Genomic DNA, 19,283 nt, shown 5'->3' on the forward strand with positions numbered 1-19,283 from the left:
CTTCCGTGGCCTCCAACTACTCTTAAATGTAAGTAAAACTAAATGCATGCTCTTCAACCGATTGCTGCCCGCACCTGCCCGCCCGTCCAGCATCATTACTCTGGACGGTTCTGACCTAGAATATGTGGACAACTACAAATACCTAGGTGTCTGGTTAGACTGTAAACTCTCCTTCCAGACTCACATTAAGCATCTCCAATCCAAAATGAAATCTAGAATCGGCTTCCTATTTCGCAACAAAGCATCCTTCACTTACGCTGCCAAACATACCCTCGTAAAACGGACTATCCTACCGATCCTTGACTTCGGCGATGTCATTTACAAAATAGCCTACTCTACTCAAAACTCTACTCAACAAAGTGGATGCAGTCTAACACAGTGCCATACATTTTGTCACCAAAGCTCCATACACTACCCACCACTACGACCTGTATGCTCTCGTTGGCTGGCCCTCGCTTCCTACTCGTCGCCAAACCCACTGGCTCCAGGTCGTCTACAAGTCTTTGCTAGGTAAAACCCCGCCTTATCTCAGTTCACTGGTCACCATAGCAGCACCCACAGGTATATTTCAGTGGTCACCCCCAAAGCCAAATCCTACTTTGCCCGACTTTCCTTCCAGTTCTCTGCTGCCAATGACTGGAACGAACTGCAAAAATCGCTGAAGCTGGAGACTCTTATCTCCCTCACTAACTTTAAGCACCAGCTGTCAGAGCAGCTCACAGATCATTGCACCTGTACATAGCCCATCTGTAAATAGCCATTCCAACTACCTCATCCCCACACTGTATTTATTTATTTTTCTCCTTTGCACCCCAGTATCTCTACTTGCCCATTCATCTTCTGCAAATCTATCACTCCAGTGTTAAATTTCTATATCGTAATTACCTCGCCACTATGGCCTATTTTATTGCCTTACCTCCCTTATCTTACCTCATTTGCACACACTGTATACAGTATTTACATCTTATTTTCTACTGTATTATTGACTGTATGTTTGTTTATTCCATGTGTATCTCTGTGTTGTTGTATTTGTCGAACTGGTTTGCTTTATCTTGGCCAGATCGCAGTTGTAAATGAGAACTTGTTTTCAACTAGCCTACCTGGCTAAATAAAGGTGAAATACATTTTTTTAATAACAAACCCCAACTTGTTTCAAGCTGACCACCACGGTCCCTGTGCCCAAGAACATCAAGGTAACCTCCCTAAATGGCTAATGACCCATAGCACTCACATCTGTAGTCATGAAGTGCTTTGAAATGCTGGTCATGGCTCTCATCAACACCATTATCCCAGAAACCCTAGACCCACTCCAATTTGCATAACGCCCCAACAGATCCACAGATGATGCAATTTATATTGCTCTCCACACTGCCCTTTCCCACCTGGACAAAAGGAACACCTACGTGAGAATGCTATTGACTACAGCTCAGTGTTCAACACTATAGTGCCCTCAAAGCACATCACTAAGCTAATGACCCTTGGTACTAAACACCCTCCTCTGCAACTGGATCCTGGACTTCCTGATGGCCCGCCCCCAGGTGGTAAGGGTAGGTAACAACACATCTGCCACGTTGATCCTCAACACGGGGGCCCCTCAGGGGTGCGTGCTCAGTCCCCTCCTGTACTCCCTGTTCACCCATGACTGCAATGGCTCCAACATCATCATTACGTTTTCCGACGACACAACAGTGGTAGGCCTGATCATCGATAACGATGAGACAGCCTATAGGGAGGAGGTCAGAGACCTGGCAGTGTGTTGCCAGGATAACAACCTCTCCCTCGATGTGATCAAGACAAAGGAGATGATCGTGGACTGCAGGAAAAGGAGGGCCGAACACACCCCCATTCTTATCTACAGCTCGAGAGCTTCAAGTTCCATGGTGTCCACATTACCAACAAACTATTCTGGTCCAAACACACAAAGACAGCTGTGAAGAGGGCAGGATAACACATATTCCCCATCAGGACACTGAAAAGATTTGGCATGGGTCTTCAGATCCTCAAAAAGTTATACTGCTGTACCATCGAGAGCATCTTGACTGGTTGCATCACTGCCTGGTATGGCAACTGCTCTGCCTCTGACCATAAGGCACTACAGCCCACGTACGGCCCAGTACATCACTGTACTGTTGCCACAAGGAAAGGGCAACCAGTGAAGAACAAACAAATTGAAAATTCAACCCATATTGATGTTTATTTATTTTACTGTTACAACACTGTATATAGACATAATATGACATTTTAAATGTCTTTATTCTTTTGGAATTTATGTGAGTGTAATGTTTACTGTTTATTTTTATTGTTAATTTAATTTTTGTTTATTATCTACTTCACTTGCTTTGGCAATGTTAACATATGTTTCACATGCCAATAAATTAAATAAAGAGAGAGAGGGAGGATGGCTCCAAGTAAACAGACTACCCATATTTACTATAGCTTTTGTTTGTAGTGTTACCTATTTAAGTGTGTGTGCGTCGTCTTGTCGAACCTGTCTCTGTACAGATCCGAGGACACTCTTATCAGAGACGGAAAACCATTGAGCTTTGAAACAGGATAAAATAGGCATACTTCTGTGTTCCCGGAGAAACATGCCATTTGATATGAGTGCAGTCAACGGTAGGTGGTGCTGTTTACATAAAACAAAAAGCACCACCTCGTTCAGAATGGCTAGTAGCCTATCTGCGTGGAACTACCACTCCCAGAATGCAATTGCTTGGCTTTGTTGCCGGAAAACATCCGTTCAGGATGAACAGACATGAACCCCAAAGGTACAGAGCGACAAAGGTGCTGTTTTAAAGACAGTAATGCAACCGTTCTGGTATAAGAGAGCTGCGCATAAATCACTGTTATGCCTACTTTAAAATAACTCGTAATTGTGTATGTGGATATTGAATGTAATAGGCACTAACGTTGAGGGCTAACTGAGTTAGCACTCCCATTAATAAACTAAATACCATTGCTTTCTTTGCAGAGATGGAAAGGGAGTTGTGGAGAAGGACAAACCGGAGGAGAACCACATTTGTTCACTCACACTGGGTCAGGTGGTCAATGTTGTACGGTTCCATGGTAGCCTCCGGTTTTCTGCACGTGGAGTTGGAGCTGAAAGTTCACCTTCGCCACCTGTCGTTTAGTGAGCCCGTGCGCTACAATCCACTGGCGTATGCCTGTGAACTGCCCTGCTGCTTCGATTAGACATACTGTTGCTGCGGACAGACGATTCCCTTCGGCTGTCAGCCGCGTCTGTCTGATGAATCCGGGACGCTTCGGCATGGCTCAGGCCGGGGTAAGGATGTGCAAGCAGGTCAACGAATGCTGGTGGTTTGTTAGCCTAGTTCATCCATTCAAGGCCCCTCTACCCTGCACTCTTTCCAAGGTCGTGGATTGCCACTGGAATGCTCGTGATTTGTTAGCCTAGTTCTTCCATTCAAGGCCCCTCTACCCTGCACTCTTTCCAAGGTCGTGGATTGCCACTGGAATGCTCGTGATTTGTTAGCCTAGTTCTTCCATTCAAGGCCCCTCTACTCTGCATTCTTTCCAAGGTCATTGTAAGTGGCAAAAGGTAAATAGTGGAGATTTTGGTTGATAGAGGATAATGTAAACTCTTATCATGTATGAATACTGGTAATTCTCATCTTCACCATTGCAGAATGAAAAGGTCTGGAATTGGGATGAAAAGGATATTAAAGGGTACACATGAAGAATGTTTAAATAACATTGTCCACTCTGTTTGAATCTGATCAAATTCAAGGTAAAGTAGAGTATTGTATTATTATCCACCTAATCATCAGTCCTCTGCTCTCAGGTCCCCGTTGGTAAGGTGAACCATGCCCATGATTGGCTGAAGATCACTGGTGAGGTGGGACATCCCCCTTCGGAGCATCCAAAGTGACTAATTAAAGGCATGGCCTGCATTCAGAGGGAAGTGAGAGTCACCCATTTCTGGAACTTCTTCCGCAAGCTGTGTGCTGAGCCAGCTATATTATTCTGCCATTTCTTCGTACACAACCCGTGCCCACGTGTTCATGGGTACCACTGGCAAGAACCTGATGCCCCCCCGAGCTAGTCATTGGGGAATGTGAGGCCCTCCTGTGCCCCCTGTGACATAGCACTGTGCCAGGCCGTGGCTGCCCTGGGCGTGACCATGGTGATTGGGGGTTGCAGAGCAGCAAGCTGCGGGCATGGAGGTACGAGTGGAGGGCATCATGCACTCCTCTGCTGGGAGGCGGTGTCCAAGGCCAAACTGGAGGAACAAGGCGTCCTATCCCTACTGAGCACATAACCTCTAGCCAAGCTGCCTCCATGAACAATGCAGTTTGCTGGCCTGGGGGTAGGAGTTGCCTTAGATCAGCATCTACGGGCTATGTTTGATGGGATCACTATCCTCCACTGTACCTTAACTTGAACACACTCACATTGTGTTTACAAATTGTTCAATGACTCATCACTCTGCTGTAACATTGCTGTCAGATGGTGTTGTCCTGCCTCTCTGCTCTCCCAGGCCCTCTCACACAGCAGTTCCCGGTTGAGCAGCATTTCCCCCAGAGCTCTCATGTTTATAGGCCATGTGGAAGCATACTGCATCACAATGACTCTCCTCAGATCCTGTTATATCCATTACAGAGAAGATAAATGTCTGTATTTACCTCACTGTGGTGTGTACTGCCTCACAGCATGTAGACAGCTGCCCTGTCTCTGACCTCTGACCTTTGTGAGGACATTCTGTAGCATATTACCTTGAAGCAATTACACCCAGGTCTGGCTAAGAAATACCTCACTACATATTCCAGGTAAACGTAGTTTGTCAATCACACCTCCTAATGAGTTTTCTATTCCCTCACCCAGTCTCAAACAGCAGAGCTTGTTACCAATAATGACCCGCTATTATGAAGAGCCATAACTTTATGTTGCCTTCATGATGTAGCCCAGTGGGGCGTGATCCTTGGGGGGGACGTGAGGGTTCGGGAGGAGGGGCATGTCCCCCACCCCCCAAAAAAAATATATATGCAGGGGTGTTCCCCAATGAGGAACGGGGCCCGAGTGAAAACGTTTGGGGAACCACTGATTTAGCCTGAGGCTAATGACATCTTACTCTCAATTTAAACCAGGGTCCTTCTTGTGGTCATTATGGTAGTTGTTCTTGTTTCCCACTTGGTCTCAGCAGTGGTTTGCAAATTGGGAGTGAATGTAGACTAGTTTCCGTTTTTTTGTAACAGCATTGCAATAGCGATGTTTCTCCTTTGACCAATTTAGTACATGTTCAAGCCAACGATTGACCTTTGCTGATGCTGTATGTATGTGGATGCCCTGTCCTTACCTTTGTTACATCTTGGAAGGATTTCTGCAGTCTCTTCCTCTGTTGGCAACCTACCATTACTACTAAGAAAGTTCTGACTGTCAATGTCCTACTGTTTACCCACTCTAGTGCATAGTACTTGTAAAGCCCTCTCTGTAACGTACACCCCATTAGGTCATGTATGAATAAGAATAAGCCCTTGTTGATGATATAAAGGGCACTCAAATGTTCTTGCACTATGTTGTTATACCACTCAGGTTAAGCTTGTAATGGAGGTTAAGCTTGTAATGGAAAAGGGGCTCAAGTGTACAGTCCTCCTTGCAGGCTCCTCTCCAATGATGCTTCCTCCCTTACACACCATTCTGAACAACATAGCGGGTGATCAAGTGTGTGTGTGTGTGTGTGTGTGAACCTAAATCAGGTGGTCCCTTAATAAGAATTATATTTTTCTATATGCATGGGATTCATCTTATACTATGGGTTTGTGATGTACTTTAGTTTGTACTTGAAGTTAGTGTTTTGTTTTAAAGATTTTTGTCTTGTCCATGTTTTTTTTTTAAATAGATGTACATTTCTCATTGCCTTGTGTTTTCTCTGGCATTGTTATAATGAATGTTTTTGCACATGAACTAATTTCCACTATGTTGCAATTATTTTGTAAGGCAATAAATGGAATATATACTGCATTCTCATTATTAGATTTTTTTTGATCAGCCGGTTATTATTATTATACGCTATGGCTTAGTGAGTCATTACACAGTGGTGCTGTGTAACAACATGCTAACAGAATGGTGTAACTAAATTGCACTGTCATAAGCAACTTTAGTGTAAAGGACTTCCATGAATACTCTCTTTTGACTCGAAGAACAATGTCTCCCAGTCACCTGGAGTTTGTGGTGTGATGTTGTTTGTCTTGATCCTGGATAATGAATACATCATACACACCAGTTGCGGCCCTCTCCACTGCAGGGTGCATGTGTGAGAGAGAGGAAAGGGGCTGCCATCTTAACTGAGTTTGTCAGGAGGACGTGTCTGTCTGGGGAGGACTTGGTGAGGCGGGACTGGGTGTCTGTAAAATGGCCATTATTTCTCTCTCACACACAAACTCTCTCTCTCTCTCTCTCTCTCTCACTCTCTTACTTCAAAGCACCTGCAGTCACACATTCAAAGTCACATACATTCAAATGCAGGCACTCTATCTGAACTCTCGTCTCTGCCGTGACACATGTAGTCATGTATGTGTGCATTCTCACATCCTCCCCCACGCTCACTCATACACACACACACACACACTTTCATATAATACAGTCACAAAAACGCACACAAGCTCCTTTGCATTCTTTATCTCTCTCATACACACAATAAACACACACTGGCACAACACCACAGGGCTGAGAGAGCACAGCTGCAGCTCCCTAATGACTCCCATCCCGCTCTGTTTTGTGCCACATTATTAATTAGCTCAATGAGCCTTGCCAATGGGACGCGGATCTGTGGATTAAAGTCCTGCAGTACAACACACACAAACACACACACACTCACTCCACATTAAGCACCCCCCTGTGTGCTGTGGTATGGGCTCTGGCTGTGGGTTTGGGTGAAGTTCAGCTGCTGTGCTGTGGAGAGAAAACGGCCTGGCAAGATGGTGGCTGACAATAGAGGGGTTTGTTTTATGCCGCAGTATTCCATACATCTGTTTTGACACACAAATGTTGCTCATACAGGTAACTGCCACAGTAATGGAAGCTGGTCAGGCCATTATTTAGGTTACCATGGCTATGCCCCCATAGGATGACAATGCTCCATCCACAGGGCACGAGTGGTCACTGAATGGTTTGATGAGCATGAAAACGATGTAAGCCATGGCCGTCTCAGTCACCAGATTTCAACCCAACTGAACACTTATGGGAGATTTTGGAGTGGCGCCTGAGACGCTGTTTTCCGTCAACAAAACACAAAAGAATGGAATTTCTCATGGAAGAATGGTGTCGCATCCGTCCGATAGAGTTCCAGGCACTTGTAGAACTTATGCCAAGGTGTATTGAAGCTGTTCTGGTTTGTGGTGGCCCAACGCCCTATTAAGATACTATGTTGGTGTTTCCTTTATTTTGGCAGTTACCTATAGGTAAGACACACATAGGTACATTCAGCATTATGGTAAATGAGGGAAGAAAATACCTCCTCAAATATGGTCCAGTCTAATGCTTTAATCGATGCGGTTGTTTCTCAAGTGCGTAATTTGCCATTTCAAGATGGATCCCTTCAACATGTGTTTGACTTGGTATTTGTAGCTTGCTTGTTGCTCCAGCTCCAGAAGTAACTTAGCCATTCATTGTAGTCATTGGGCTCAGTAGAGTTGCAATTTTCTCTAGTTTTCATGTCAATTAACTCATTACATTCCGGTATTACTCATTATATTACTAAAGTCTGATTTAATCAGCAAATATGATAGTCAGTTTAGAAAAGGTTAAGGTTACAAGATTGTGTACATATGTCTGTGTTGGCAAAATCACTACATATCCCATCGAGCCAAGTGGGGAGAGGCTGCCCGTAGTCACAGTTCCAATACCAGTCAGAAATCCAATCCACCCTATCTAACCCAATCCACCAGTGATGCTGGTGGATCTCAAAACTGAACTTAGGTCCGCGTTAAGTAGCACTGAGGAAGTTCAATTAGACTGAACCAGGGTAAATCGTGCTATGGGCCGTCACGTCGCCGGGCAAAAGTGGTTAGGGAAGAACGCCCTGCTCAAATCGAGCATCACAGGGCCATAATGTCAACAAAACAGCATGATGAATCATTCAGAAACATAAAACATGTATTTTTTACATAAATGTTCATAGCAGTTTTCCTGTGGAAAGCAGGTAAAGCCCCACCCAGCCTAGGAATGGGTGGTGTGGGGCCAAACAGGTTTTGTACCTCGTTTCCCTCCTTCAAGGAACAGTAGTTATAGTCATATTGTTATGTTCCCTTTCAGTCAGTCAACTTTGGTACAACACACTATGGTGAATATAATCACGCCACAAGCTGACACCAACGGATACTAAATGAAATTCCCCATGGCAGACCACCCAAATCTGACCCCACCAGATGCGTCAGTCTGGGTATTGCAAACATGGCCCGCTGCCTAGTGACTTTCCCCTGTCGCAGCCGTAAGCACACTGTGTGATATACTGGGAGCAGTGACATCCAAACGATACAACCTCACAAAGGTGTGTGGTGATGCCCAACTCGCCTCAGCGCAAATATCTCCTACAGGCAACCCTTTAAACAATGCCCAAGATGCTGCCAGACCCCTGGTGGAGTGGGCGCGTACACCGTTAGGCCACCCTTGCCCCTTGCTGCTGTATGCCAGGGAGATAGCCTCTACAATCCAGTGAGAGAGATCCTGCTTAGAGAGCGCCCTGCCACGAGCTGGATTAGCAAAACAGACAAGAAGTTGGTCACATAACTGGATATCCCGGGTCTGTTCAATGTAGGTGCGTAAAGCTCACACCGGGACACAGGGCCTGTAACCTCTGTTGCTCTTCAGAAGCAAAAGGAGGAGGTGAAAAAGGGAAATAGCTCAAAAGCTAAGGACTTGTAGGGCATAGCATTGACTTTCGGGGCGAAGGCTGCATTTAGACACAACATCCCCTTAGATTTGCCCGGGGCTAAATTAGTACAGTAAGGGTGTAGGTCCCCAACAGGTTTAGCCGAGGCTAAAGTCCTGAGCAGGGATGTTTTGTAGAAGTGGATCTTCAGATCCACCGAATCCAGAGGCTCAAAGGGGGCCGAACACAGTGCCTCCAAAACTAGTGGCAACTCCCATGTGGGCGACCGGTGGTTTAGAGACCGGTCTGAGATGACATATACCTTTAGGAACCGCACCACCAGGTGGTGAGCCAGGGTCCTGTCAATTCCCACATGACACGCTGAGACAGCGGCTATGTACACCTTTAAAGTGCAGAATGTTTGAAAGAGCTCAAACGCTTGCCACTAATACGCATACAGCCCTCTTGTGGCGGGCACCATTGCAGACTGAATGGTAACTATAACACTTGGAGGTTAACCTCTAGCCATCAGATTGGCCCTCTTAGAGCCCAGGCCCATAGGAACCAAATCTCTGGCCTCGCTTGCCAAACCTGGGACAACAGGTCCCTGCGCAACGGGAGTTTCCACGGGTCCCCGTAGGCGAATCATCTCCATGAACTAAGGTTGGCTGGGCCAACAGGGAGTCACAAGAAAGTATTCAGACCCCTTGACTTTTTCCACATTTTGTTACGTTACAGCTTTATTCTAAAAATGTATGAAATCGTTTTTTTCCCCTCATCAATCCACACACAATACCCCATAATGACAAAGTAAAAACAGGTTTTTAGAAATATTTGCAAATAAATAAAAAATAAAAAATGGAAAGTATTCAGACCCTTTACTCAGTACTTTGTTGAAGCACCTTTGGCAGCGATTATAGCCTCAAGTCTTCTTGGGTATGACGCTACATGCATGGCACACCTGTATTTAGGTCGTTTTCCCATTCTTCTCTGCAGAAAAGCTCTGTGAGGTTGGGTGAGGAGCATCGCTCTACAGCTATTTTCAGGTTTCTGCAGAGATGTTTGATCGGGTTCAAGTTCAGGCTCTGGCTGGGCCACTCAAGGACATTCAGAGATTTGTCCCGAAGCCACTCCTGCGTTGTCTTGGCTGTGTGCTTAGGGTTGTTGTCCTGTTGGAAGGTGAACGTTCAAGTCATGAGCACTCTGGAGCAGGTTTTCATCAAGGATCTCTCAGAACTCCCAGTCCCTGCCTCTGAAAAACATCCCCACAGCATGATGCTGCCACCACCATGCTTCATCGTAGGGATAGTGCCAGGTTTCCTCCAGACGTTGCTCTTGGCATTCAGGCAAAAGAGATCAAACATGGTTTCATCAGACCAGATAATATTGTTTCTCATGGTTTGAGTCCTTTAGGTGCCTTTTGGCAAACTCCAAGCAGGCTGTATAGATGATTGTCCTTCTGGAAGGTTTTGCCATCTCCACAGAGGAACTCTGGAGAAACTCTGGAGCTCTGTCAGGGTGACCATCGGGTTTCTGGTCACCTCTCTGACCAAGGCCCTTCTCCCCGGATTGTGCAGTTTGGCTGGGTGGCCAGCTCTAGGATGAGTCTTGGTGGTTCCAAACTTCTTCTATAATGATGGAGGCCACTGTGTTCTTGGGGACCTTCAATACTGCAGAAATGTTTGGGTAGCCTTCCCTAGATCTGTGCCTCGATATAATCCTGTCCCGGAGCTCTACTGACAATTCCTTCTACCTCATGGCTTGGTTTTTGCTCTGACATGCACAGTCAACTGTGGGACCTTTTATAGATACGTGTGTGCATTTCCAAAACATGTCCAATCAATTGAATTTACCACAGATGAAACATCTCAAGGATGATCAATGGAAACAGGATGCACCTTAGCGACATTTTGAGTCTCATAGCAAAGGGTCTGAATACTAATGTAAAAATAATTTCTAAAAACATGTTTTTGCTTTGTCATTATGAGCTATTGTGTGTAGATTGATGAGGAAAAAACAAATAATTAATCCATTTTAGAATAAGGATGTAACGTAACAAATGTGGAAACATTGAAGGGGTCTGAATACTTTCCAAATGCACTGTACAATCCTGGAATCAGCTTTAACTGTCAATAGTAACACAAAGCTTAAAACGATGTTTGAATGAGAAACACAGAAAATAAATGAGGTCACTTTCAGACATTCTTCACCACCCTATATACTGTAGTATTCACTATAGTGTTTTTGTAGAAAATACTCTCGTGTTTACTATTGTTTTAAAAAATATACATTTTTGACAAAGAAGAGGAGTCTTTCTACTTGAGGAAACCTAATGGAGAAAGACTAAAGAACACACAGCATTCCAGCTGTAATGTGTGTGCTGGGAGTCAGGAACCAAGTTCAGGGAGTGAATCATTTAATGAATAAATTAAAACATAATACAAAACAAGAAACACGAACACAGACATGAAACTGGAACAGAAACAATGATGCCTGGGGAAGGAACCAAAGGGAGTGACATATATAGGGAAGGTAATCAGGGAAGTGATGGAGTCCTAAGGAGTCTGATGACGCGCAGGTGTGTGTAACTATGGTGACAGGTGTACACCCTAACGAGCAGCCTGGTGACCTAGAGGGCTCCAGCCGCAGGATGCAGACCAAAATGACGATTCCGGGATCAGGAGCAGGCCGGCGCGGGAAACCTGTCAGGGTACCCCCTCCCCGGCATGTTCAGCTCCAGCCACAGGACAACAACCAAAGGGACGATCCCGGGGATCAGGGGCCGGATTCACAAAACATTACTTACGAAAAAAATTAAGAAGCTGCTTAAAACAAAAAAAGAAGAACTTCATAAGATAGTTCGTAAATACAATTCCTCAAAATGTTCATAGGAATTCATAGTTTTCTTAGGAACTTAGTGATGTGCTAGAAACTAACAAATAAGCCTATGTGATGGGGATGATAGGATTTGGCCCACTATAATAAAGTGTTGATATTTACATTTTATTACATCAACTTTTTTTACTTTATGTCTCGAGAATAAAAATGTTTTAGTTGGCTCGAGAACCCTTTATACACACACAAAAAAACGTTATTTTTCACATATTGTAGCCAGATTAACGTTAGCTACTGTACATCAAAATAAAAAATGGATAACCAAGGAAAGCGCAATAAAAACTTCAGCAAACAAGAGCTTGAAATGATGGTGAAGGAAATAGCAGCCAGGAAAAGGTTGTTGTTGGGGAGACTTGATGACTGCGGGGTCACTGCAGGGTCAATGCAGACATCAAAAAGAGAGGTTGGGCGAGAGTGGCCGAGTCTGTCTCTGCCATTGGGGGTATGGCAAAGGACAGTGACGCCGTAAAAAAGAAGTGGTCCGACATCAAGTCGGCTGCTAAGAAGAAGGGAGCTGAGAGACCATTAATGTGGACCAGCTGGAGGAGAAGGTGTCGTCCATGATAGGAGAGATGGTGGTAGAGGGACTGCGCAACTGGTAAATTATAGCCAACAACATTATAGCCAACAACATAGCTAACGACGTTAACGTTAGCCAAGTTAACCAAGTTCTTCTTCGCAAATTGATGAGATAACGCTTGCTATTTAACACTTTAACACTAGAATATTGTAATATATTGTTTAATTTTTTTTCTTGCTGTATTTAAGTATCTGGTAGCCAACTGTGTCTGTGGTGCAAGAATACGTTCATGTTTACAAAAGTATCCATTCATCTCAAGAGGGTTTAGCTGTCCTAAAGTTAAGTACATTTCCAAGAAGAAATCCTAAAGCATTATTATCAAGAATCCCATTTCTTCTTAACTTTTTTCTTAGGAAGAACCAGGAAAAACCTTAAGAACATTTCCAATAACTTTATTGAGGAATAGAAACTTTGCTTAAATTTCTTCTTAAGTCTATAGTTAAGGAAAAAATGGCAGTTAAGAATACATTTCTTCTTAAAACCTCTTAGGGCTGCAATCCCGTTAACGGGATCGATATGACAACAGCCAGTGAAAGTGCAGGGCGCCAAATTCAAAACAACAGAAATCTCATAATTAAAATTCCTCAAACATACATGTATCTTATACCGTTTTAAAGGTAATCTTGTTGTTAATCCCACCACAGTGTCCAATTTCAAATAGGATTTACGGCGAAAGCACCACAAACGATTATGTTAGGTCACCACCAAGCCACAGAAAAACACAGCCATTTTTCCAGCCAAAGAGAGGAGTCACAAAAAGCACAAATAGAGATAAAATAAATCACTAACCTTCGATGATCTTCATCAGATAACACTCATAGGACTTTATGTTACACAATACATGTATGTTTTGTTTGATAAAGTTCATATTTATATAAAACAATCTGAGTTTACATTGGCGCATTATGTTCACTAGTTCCAAAAACATCCAGTGATTTTGCATGGCCACATCGATTCAACAGAAATACTCATCATAAATGTAGATGATAATACAAGTTATACACATGGAATTATAGATATACCTCTCCTTAATGCAACCGCTGTGTCAGATTTCCCCAAAACTTTACGGAAAACGCAAACCATGCAATAATCTGAGACAGCGCTCAGAGAATTAATCAAATTAGCCGCCATGTTGGAATCAACAGAAACCAGAAATTACATGATAAATATTCCCTTACCTTTGATGATCTTCATCAGAATGCACTCCCATGAATTGCAGTTCCACAATAAACGCTCGTGCGTTTGGACAAAAACTTCGGACAAAAACTTCAAAAAGTCATATTACGGGGCCTCCCGGGTGGCGCAGTGGTTAAGGGTGCAGTGCCAGCTGTGCCATCAGAGATTCTGGGTTCGCGCCCAGGCTCTGTTATAACCAGCCACAACTGGGAGGTCCTTGGGGCGATGCACAATTGGCCTAGCGTCGCCCAGGTTAGGGAGGGGTTGGCCGGTAGGGATGTCCTTGTCTCATCGCTCACCAGCGACCCCTGTGGCAGGCCGGGCGCAGTGCGCGCTAACCAAGGTTGCCAGGTGCACGGTGTTTCCTCCGACAAGAATCAAACCACGGATTGTAGTGACGCCTCTTGCACTGAGATGCAGTGCCTTAGACCGCTGCGCCACTCAAAAGCCCATAAAGCCCATATAGTAAGTACATTCCACAACAAATGATACAGTATACTACAGTTTACAACAGAATTCTATAGTAAACTAGTATTTTTTCATGTGAGTGGTATGCGTATGTACATTTCAGCATCTTACTCCCAGGAACAAAGGCGCTGGGCGTGCATATTGACAGCCTGACCTGCAGGTGACCCCACGGCCGCGTGAGGAAAGGACGGGGGAGCTTTAGCCGCCTCCGCGCCACTGCCGGCCTGTCAGAGCCATCGATACTGTGATGAATGGAGGCGGCAGTTATTAAACCAGAATTAGAGCAAGGGAGGGAGGGAAGAGAGGGAGGGAGGAGGGGGAGATGGGACAGGTGATAAATTAAGGGATGAGGGGTTCTGCGAGAGAGGATGAAGGAGGTGTGGGTGGAGAGGAGAGAAGGAGAGGAAGGGGGATGTTGAGGGAGGTGGATGGCACAACATCAGCATCATCACTCTTTTTTATACTCCAGGGCCGCCAGTCATATGAGGAGACTGAGGGCACGGGGGTGGCACACCTAACTGATAACCTCCACACAGTCCACACATACAGCAGGAACGTTTTTTTTAAAATGTGCAGTTTTAACCAGCCTCGTGTTTTTGGAAAATCTTCTAGAAAATGGCATTTAAAAAACATCCTGCTTATAAGAAAGGGTTACTGTGAAATGCATTACATAGATTCTTGCAAGATGAATGTTATCATTAAAAAAGGATTTAATGTTTAACTTTAATTCTCCTAAGTGTTTTACTTATCATAAGAATTGTTGTTTTAATAAGTCTTGTGTGACTCCCATTTTTCTTAAGCACTTATTTTTTTCCCCGGCTGCAAAGCCCATCAATCATGGTGTGCTCTCGGAGCGTAGGACGGTACACACATGGTACACACAGATAAGTCATACAGGCTAAGGATATTAGTCGGATCAGCAGGGGGAAAGAACAGTGAGGGTTCACCGTGCGGTTACAACACGGACATACATGCACACGGTCATATGGGGCATTGATTTTCCCAGGCAAATCCGTTTACCATTGGCCATTACTGTTTTCAGTGTGTCTCGAGAAACTACGAAACGAGACAGATAAATCGCCACGTTTCTGCACCGAGCACTGTACTAATCACTTCCCTTCTCCCTTCTCTTCTCTTCCCCCTCCACACCCCCACTCCCTCCTTTTTATTAGTGGTTTATTTATCAATGTTTTAGTTAATGTCACTGCTAATTTCTGCCCGGGTTTGTCTTCATTACATCTCTGGAGTCATTAGAAGCAGGGAGAGAGCTGTGTGCTGCTGGGTTATGTAGAGGCACCACACGGCTTCTCACTCACTTACTATGCTAATTCTCTGGCTCGGTCACGGCCTACCTCCCTGTACTAACTCAAACCACCCCCAACACTTTAGCAAAACTTAACTCAGTTTGGCTCCTTCAGTAAATGTGGATTTTGTCTATGTTTAGGCTGAGTTGTCCTGAAACACTAGTTTACTGAGAGGAATGGAAGGTCTTGAATGAATGATACGATGGGACAACTGCTTGTGTGTGTGCGTGTAAGACAGCAAGTTGAAACACATTTGATAGACGTGGCCATTGTATGCAAGGTAAGACGAGACACATTATTAACGTGCATGATTACACTATATATGTGGATCTATATTGAAAAAATCCCCCTTGGTAAAAGCACACCAGCAGAGAAGAGTTTATTGACTAAACATAAAGCTGACACTATCAAAAGAAGGGGGTTTTATTTAGCGGTGTGTCAGTAAAACCACTGGGGAAGCCAGAAAAAGAAGACATACTACAACCTATGCGTTGTGATAATTGCATTGTTTGCTTTATAACATATTAGTTCATATGCCTTGTGACCGTGATACATAGGCCTAAGGCCGAGACAATAAGAAGACACTGTGGCAGAATAAATTCAACAACACCTTTGTTTTATCACAAAACGGGAGAGCAACCTCTGTCTGGTGAAATCCACAAATCATATTGCATGTAACAAACAGTTACATGACCTACAGCATGGTCAAGCAAGTTGATGTTTCCAACATTTTCGGACTACTAAACTACTATTGATTTAGAACCATGGAGAGTTACCGCAAGTCGCAAAGCAAACAGGAGCTGCCTCCACTATTCCAGCACCATTTACACTTCAACATTTTAACATCATCTATTTGCCTATGCTTAGTCTAATACAGTGACAACTAAAATATACCAAAAACGATTTAGTCTAGTCAACGTAAGCTACACATATCGTGGCTGTCCATGGTTCTGATTTGTGTGTGTGTGTGCGTGCGTTCATGCAAGAAAGAATGTTGACTCACCCTAATTGTAGAGAAACGCCAATGCCATCCTCTTCTCTTTCATTATGACGAAACAATCTATGACTGTCATACAGTGCACACTTTTATTTTTTGTTTTATTTGATTTATTTCACCTTTATTTAACCAGGTAGGCAAGTTGAGAACAAGTTCTCATTTACAACTGCGACCTGGCCAAGATAAAGCAAAGAAGTTCGACACATAACAACACAGAGTTACACATGGAGTAAAACAAACATACAGTCAATAATACAGTAGAAAAATAGGTCTATATACAATGTGAGCAAATGAGGTCAGATAAGGGAGGTAAAGGCAATAAATAGGCCATGGTGGCGAAGTAAATACAATATAGCAATTAAAACACGGGAATGGTAGATTTGACAGTAGATGAGTGTGCAAAGTAGAAATACTGGGGTGCAAAGGAGCAAAATAAATAAATAAATACAGTAGGGGAAGAGGTAGTTGTTTGGGCTATTTATAGATGGGCTATGTACAGGTGCAGTGATCTGTGAGCTGCTCTGACAGCTGGTGCTTAAAGCTAGTGAGGGAGATAAGTGTTTCCAGTTTCAGAGATTTTTGTAGTTCATTCCAGTCATTGGCAGCAGAGAACTGGAAGGAGAGGCAACCAAAGGAAGAATTGGCTTTGGGGGTGACAAGTGAGATATACCTCCTGTAACGCGTGCTACGGGTGGGTGCAGCTATGGTGACCAGCGAGCAGAGATAAGGCGGGTCTTTACCTAGCAGGGTCTTGTAGATGACCTGGAGCCAGTGGGTTTGGCGACGAGTATGAAGTGAGGGCCAGCCAAAGAGAGCGTACAGGTCACAGTGGTGGGTAGTATATAGGGATTTGGTGACAAAACGGATGGCACTGTGATAGACTGCATCCAATTTGTTGAGTAGGGTGTTGGAGGCTATTTTGATAATGACATCGCTAAAGTCGAGGATCGGTAAGATGGTCAGTTTTACGAGGGTATGTTTGGCAGCATGAGTGAAGGATGCTTTGTTGCGAAATAGGAAGCCAATTCTAGATTTAACTTTGGATTGGAGATGTTTTATGTGAGTCTGGAAGGAGAGTTTAGAGTCTAACCAGACACCTAGGTATTTGTAGTTATCCACATATTCTAAGTCAGAACCGTCCAGAGTAGTGATGCTGGACGGGCGGGCAGGTGCAGGCAGTGATCGGTTGAAGAGCATATATTTAATTTTACTTGTATTTAAGAGCAGTTGGAGGCCACGGAAGGAGAGTTGTATGGCATTGAAGCTCATTTGGAGATTTGTTAACACAGTGTCCAAAGAAGGGCCAGAAGTATACAGAATGGTGTCGTCTGCATAGAGGTGGATCAGAGACTCACCAGCAGCAAGAGCTACATCATTGATATATACAGAGAAGAGAGTCGGCCCAAGAATTTAACCCTGTGGCACCCCCATAGAGATTGCCAGAGGCCCGGACAATAGACCCTCAGATTTGACACACTGAACTCTGTCTGAGAAGTAGTTGGTGAACCAGGCGAGGCAATCATTTGAGAAACCAAGGCTGTTGAGTCTGCCGATGAAGATGTGGTGATTGACAGAGTCGAAAGCCTTGGCCATGTCAATGAATACGCCTGCACAGTATTGCTTCTTATCGATGGTGGTTAAGATATCGTTTAGAACCTTGAGCGTGGCTGAGGTGCACCCATGATCAGCTCAGAAGCTAGATTGCATAGCGTAGAAGGTACGGTGAGATTTGAAATGTGTCATGCCCTGGTCTTAGTATTTTGTGTTTATATATTTATTTTGGTCAGGCCAGGGTGTGACATGGGTTTATTTTGTGTTGTGTTTTCGTATTGGGGTTTTAGTAGGCATTGGGATTGTGGCTGAGTAGGGGTGTCTAGCATAGGCTATGGCTGCCTGAGGCGGTTCTCAATCAGAGTCAGGTGATTCTCGTTGTCTCTGATTGGGAACCATATTTAGGTAGCCTGGGTTTCACTGTGTGTTTTGTGGGTGATTGTTCCTGTCTCAGTGTGTTTGTATTTTCACCAGATAGGCTGTATAGGTTTTCACGTTCCGTTTCTTGTTTTTGTATTTATCGTGTTTATTCTTTCATTAAACATGTGTCGAACTAACCACGCTGCATTTTGGTCCGACTCTCCTTCGACGGAAGAAAGCCGTTACAGAATCACCCACCACAACTGGACCAAGCAGCATTGTGACAGGCAGCGACAGCAGAAGCAACAAAGAGAGGATTGGACATGGGAGGATGAATTGTTCGGAGAAGGACCCTGGGATCAGCCTGGAGAATATCACCGCCCCAAAGAAGAACTGGAGGCGGCGAGAGCTGAGAGGCGCTGGTATGAGGAGAAGCAACAGCGGCAGCAGGAGCAACAATATCGGGACTACACTACTTGGGAGGAAATAGACAGGTGGGCTGTCGACCCAGAGAAAGTGCCGGAGCCCGCCTGGGATTCGCTGGAGCAGTGCGAAGCAGGTTATCGGAGAATGGAGTTGGAGAAGCAAGCACGGCGGCGCGGAAGGAAGCCCCAGAAATTTATTGGGGGGTGGCTCAGGGAGAGAGTGGCAGAGTCAGGAGTCAGACCTGAGCCAACTCTCCCTGTTTATCTTGAGGAGCCAAGGAGGAGACCAGAACCAGAGCCGGTGTTAGAGGTGAGCGAAGCAGAGACTGTGAAGGAGTTAATGGGGAAAGTGGAGGAGAGAGTAATGAGGGAGTTGCTAGTTTGGAGCTTTAGGTATGATATTCGTCCGACGGAGCGTGTCGGGGATTTGATGGCACCTGGGTCAGCGCTCCATACTCGTCCTGAGGTGCGTGTTAGTCGGCTGGTGAAAATTGTGCCAGCCTCACGCACTAGGCCACCTGTGTACCTACCTAGCCTTGCACGTCCTGTGCCAGCCCTGCTCTCAGGCTCTCCAGTACACCTTCACGGTCCGGTCCATCCTGTGCCACCTTCACACACCAGTCCTCTGGTGGCAGCTCCCCGCACCAGGCTTCCTGTGCGTGTCCTCGGTCCAGTACCACCAGTTCCAGCACCACGCACC

General features: G+C 44.7%; 1 pseudogene; it reads left to right on the forward strand.

Moving 5' to 3' along the window:
- Positions 1-2,703: 2,703 nt before the first annotated feature.
- Positions 2,704-5,979, forward strand: LOC115143691 (single-strand selective monofunctional uracil DNA glycosylase-like; annotated as a pseudogene).
- The last annotated feature ends 13,304 nt before the right edge of the window (positions 5,980-19,283 follow it).

The sequence above is a fragment of the Oncorhynchus nerka genome, linkage group LG15 (assembly GCF_034236695.1).
Source record: "Oncorhynchus nerka isolate Pitt River linkage group LG15, Oner_Uvic_2.0, whole genome shotgun sequence".
NCBI lineage: Eukaryota > Metazoa > Chordata > Actinopteri > Salmoniformes > Salmonidae > Oncorhynchus > Oncorhynchus nerka.